General features: G+C 41.6%; 1 pseudogene; it reads left to right on the top strand.

Moving 5' to 3' along the window:
* Positions 1-3,046: 3,046 nt before the first annotated feature.
* On the top strand, positions 3,047-4,620 carry LOC129024054 (keratin, type II cytoskeletal 8-like; annotated as a pseudogene).
* Positions 4,621-5,169: the final 549 nt, after the last annotated feature.

The following is a 5,169-nucleotide window of genomic DNA, read 5'->3' as shown; positions in this document are numbered from 1 at the left end:
GATATTAAATTGTTAGTTTGAGGTGTTTATAACTTCTTGATGTAGGTGTTTAGCACTATAAACTTTCCTTTTAACACTACTTTTGCTGCATCCCAGAGATTTTTGTATGTTGTGTCCTGGAAAATAGTAAAATGATTTTTGACTGGAAATTTTATGTCTAAAGACAAAAAGAACTATAAATAAACATTGTATTCTGGTTGGGAAACTTTTTCCCATAGGGATAAGGGTTAGCATTTCTGAAACTACTTTATATGCCTACTAGGATTGATCAAATAAGTAACTATATTAAAGTTAATGAGCCCAGATTTCACACTGTCAAAGAAAGAAATTACAAGTAAATGAAGGGGTGGGGGAGGACAGAATGAATCCTGTGGTGCTACAGCAGAGTCAGAGATATCAGCATGAGCTCATGTTGATAGATAGATAGATATAAATAAAAGTAGAGAGAGATAAAAATAAATATAGATGTATATTTGTATACATGGGTTTGAGTGTGTGCGGGTGTGTAACTTTTTAGCTCTGAGAGGTCCTAGAAGCAGTAACATTTCAATAGTAACAGGTATACCCAGCACCAAGATCTGGGTTTTAAAATACCACCCTTCAATAAAAGGAACCACAGCTCCTTGGAGAATGTCTGATTTTAAAGCTAAAGGAAGAAAAATACCCATTTTGTAGTATTACTAAGTAAGGAAGGGCTAAAAAAGGGAAAGGGGTTAGAAGTGGAGGCATGCCATAAGAACACAGGAGCCAAACTGAAAGAGGGTCAATAACCAATTGAGGAACATAAAAATAATGATAATATTGGGTTATAACTCAAAGAATAAAATTATCCATGAATCCACCTTGATACAAGTAAATGATCAAAGATATAAATAATGGGGAAGAAAGGACAGATCTTCATTAAAGAATAATTCCAATTAATGAGTATAGAAGAAATAAAGAAAACAGTATATCAGCATTAGAACACCACAGTGATAACTGCTGTAGGTAGTACCTGTTGATGAATGGTAAATTGGTGGACAAAACTTTAAGGAGAAAAGTGTATTTGTGTAGTCTCCAAGTATTTCTCCCCAGTTTAGTAATTACTCTGGTGGACTTAACACATTACCACAGAATTTTTTCATACGCCTTCCTCAAGGAGATGGAGTTTAATTTCTTCCCCTTGAATGTGACTGAACTTAATGACTCACTTTTAACAAATTAAATATGGAAAAAAATAATAAATTCACTGTGGGGAAACCTGGCAGACACCACCTTAACCAAATAATCAAGTCTAATATCACCAATGATAAGTTAATGCCATGTACTCCTTGAAATGAGGCAATGAGAAAGGCACTTTCCCTTATGCTGTATTCTTCCTCCAAATCTATAACTCAAGTCTAATCATGAGAAAACACCTTACAAATCCAAATTGTGAAACATTCTATAGAATATCTGGCTAGTACTCTTTCAAAAGGGTCAAGGTCATGAAAGAGAAGCAAAACCAAGAAGCTGCTACACATTGGAAGAGACTAGGGAGACAACGTGATTAAATACAAGGTGTTACCCTGCATGTGATCTTCAAACAGATAAAAAGATATTGGCAGAAAAACTGAGAAAATCTAAATAACACATATAATTTAGTTGACAGTATGGTACTAATGTTAATTTCTTAGTTTGATAATTGTGCCATGGTTATGTAAGATGTTGTATTAGTCTGTTTTCATGCTGCTGACATGAAAGCATTTCACGCTTTCTGACATACCTGAGACTGGGATGAAAAAGAGATTTAATTGGACTTACAGTTCCACATGGCGGGGAAGGCCTCAGAATCATGACTGGAGGCAAAAGGCCCTTCTTATATGGCAGTGGCAAAAGAAAATGAGGAGGAAGCAAAAGCAGAAACTTCTGATGAACCCATTAGATCTCATGAGACTTATTCACTATCACGAGAATAGCATGGGAAAAAGACCAGCACCCGTGATTCAATTACCTCTCCCACGTCCCTCCCACAATACATGGGAATTCTGGGAGATACAATTCAAGTTGAGATTTGGGTGGGGACACAGACAAACCATATCAGATGTGAGCATTAGGGGAGGCGGGGTGAAGGGCATATGGGAATTCTATACACTATCATTGTAACTCTTCTATAAATCTAAAATTATTTCAAAATAAAAAGTTAAAAATTTCAATAACATTTCTATATTCCAGTGACAGAAAATGAACTTAGCATTAAAACTGTGCAGTTCCTAGAAATAAAAGCAGTTAAAAAGATGTAATATATTTATTGTGAAAATAAAATACTATATTGAAAGTCATTAAAAAGTTCTAAGTGGAAACGGTAGTCATGGGTAGGAAGACTTAATATTGTGATGATATCAATTTTCCTCCAGTTGATCAACAGATTCAGTGCAATTGCAACCCAAACCCAGCAGGCACGTGTGTGTGTGTGTGTGTGTGTGTGTGTGCACGTGCAACTTGACAAAAAGATTTAAAACAAATATGAAGGAACAAAGTGTAAAAATAGCCAAGACACCCCTAAAGAGAAAATATCCTTACTGGATACCAATAATTACCTATAATACTTATGGCAGTATATATAGTATTGATATAATGATAGACTAATGGACAGAATAAGATGCCTAGAAACAAACCCTGCCCAACTTTACACTGCCTAAAAGGAAGATATCAATATAAGGACACAGAAAGATTTACAGCAAAAAGGATTAAAAAGTATGTACCAAAAGAAAATAAGGTAGCCAAAATAATATTATCCAACATGTAATTCAAGGCATGAAGAATTGTTTGAGATAGAGATATTTCATACCAATAAATAGGAGAAACTAATAAAAACTATTATTGTATACACCCAATAATATACCTGAAAAGTGTATAAAGCAGAAATGTACAGAAATAGAAAAATCCATAATTAATATTAACAAACTTATCAGTGCCTGATAGTACAAGCAAATGAAAAATATAACAGTAAAGATATTGCAGTTGCCCACCAAGAAGCAGCTTCTCTGCTCCTGGAATCTCCGCCTGGTTCAGCCTGCCTGCCTCCACTCCTGCGTCCACCATGTCCACCAGGGTGATCCAGAAGTCCTACAAGGTGCCCGCCTCTGGCCCCCGGGCCTTCAGCAGCCGCTCCTACACAAGTGGGCCCGGTGCCCACATCAGCTTCTCAAGCTTCTCCCAAGTGGGCAGCAGCAGCTTCCGGGATGGCATGGGCGGAGGCTATGGTGGAGTCAGTGGCATGGGAAGCATCACCACCATCACAGTCAAGCAGAGCCTGCTGAGCCCCCTTCACCTGGAGGTGGACCCCAACATCCAGGCTGTGCACACCCAGGAGAAGAAGCAGATCAAGACCCTCAACAACAAGTTTGCTTCCTTCATCGACAAGGTACAGTTCTGGAGCAGCAGACCAAGATGCTGGAGACCAAGTGGAGCCTCCTGCAGCAGCAGAAAATGGCTCAGAGCAACATGGACAACATGTTCGAGAGCTACATCAACAACCTTAGGCGGCAGCTGGAGACTCTGGGCCAGGAGAAGCTGAAGCCCGAGGCGGAGCTTGGCTACATGCAGGCATGCAGGGGCTGGTGGAGGACTTCAAGAACAAGTATGAGGATGAGATCAATAAGTGTACAGAGATGGAGAATGAATTTGTCCTCATCAAAGATGTAGATGAAGCTTACATGAACAAGGTAGAGCTGGAGTCTCGCCTGGAAGGGCTCACTGACCAGATCAGCTTCCTCAGGCAGCTGTATGAAGAGGGGATCCGGGAGCTGCAGTCCCAGATCTCGAACACATCTGTGGTGCTGTCTATGGACAACAGCCGCTCCCTGGACATGGACAGCATCACCGCTGAGATCAAGGCGCAGTACGAGGAGATTGCCAACCTCAGCTGGGCTGAGGCTGAGAGCATGTACCAGATCAAGTATGAGGAACTTCAGACGCTGGCTGGGAAGCATGGGGATGACCCGGGGCATACAAAGACTTGAGTTCTCCGAGATGAACATCAGCCCGAACATCAGCTGGCTCCAGGCTGAGACTGAGGGTGAGCTTCCCTGGAGGCCGCCATCGCAGATGCAAAGCAGCGTGGGGAGCTGGCCGTTGAGGATGCCAAGGCCAAATTGTCCGAGCTGGAGGCCGCCCTGAAGCGGGCCAAGCAGGACATCGCGCGGCCTCTGCGTGAATACCAGGAGCTGATGAATGTCAAGCTGGCCCCTGGACATAGAGATCGCCACCTACAGGAAGCTGCTGGAGGGCGAGGAGAGCCGGCTGGTGTCTGGGATGCAGAACATGAGCACCCATAGGAAGACCACCAGCGGCTATGCAGGTGGTCTGAGCTCCGCCTATGGGGGCCTCACAAACCCCGGCCTCAGCTACGGCCTGGGTTCCAGCTTTGGCTCTGGTGCGGGCTCCAGCTCCTTCAGCCGCACCAGCTCCACCAGGGCCGTGGTTGTGAAGAAGATCGAGACCCGTGATGGGAAGCTGGTGTTCCAGTCCTCTGACATCCTGCCCAAGGGAACAGCTGCGGCAGCCCCTCCCAGCCTGCCCCTCCTGCGGCTGCCCCAGAGCCTGGGAGGGAGGCTGCTGTGCAGGGGAGCACAGGGAACGGGAGGGAGGCTCACCTGAGGCTCAGCGCTAGCCCTCAGCCCATTCGAGGGGGAGTTTACTGCCTGAGGACGCCATATCTGCTTTTTTTTTTTTTTTTTTGTCCAAAATAAAACCTCAGCTAGCTCTGCCAAAAAAAAAAAAAAAAAAAAGATATAGTAGTCAAGAATAACAAAATTAATACAATTGAGTTAATTGACATGTATACAAAACTGTGGCCAACAATAGAATACACATTTTTATCAGTGAACTTGGACTATACCAAAATTGACCATATTCTGGGTTTTAAAGTCCCAACAAATATTAAAGAATTTGAAATAGTTCAGAATGTGTTCTCTGACCCTAGTTAAGATAGAAATCAATAATAAAAGATAACCATAAAAATCTTGTTTGGAAATAAAACAATATACTTGTTTATGAGTCACGATCCAAAAAATAAGAAAAGAAATTATAAAGTTTTAAAAAATTGACATAATGAAAACATGACAAATAAAAATTTGTGAGATGCAGCTATAGAGTTTAGAGGAAAAGTTATAGTTTTATTTACATATATTAGAAAGCAATAAAAGC

The sequence above is a fragment of the Pongo pygmaeus genome, chromosome X, assembly GCF_028885625.2.
Source record: "Pongo pygmaeus isolate AG05252 chromosome X, NHGRI_mPonPyg2-v2.0_pri, whole genome shotgun sequence".
Taxonomy (NCBI): domain Eukaryota; kingdom Metazoa; phylum Chordata; class Mammalia; order Primates; family Hominidae; genus Pongo; species Pongo pygmaeus.
Note: the sequence above shows the minus strand (reverse complement) of the source record. Positions and strands in the feature narration are given on the sequence as shown.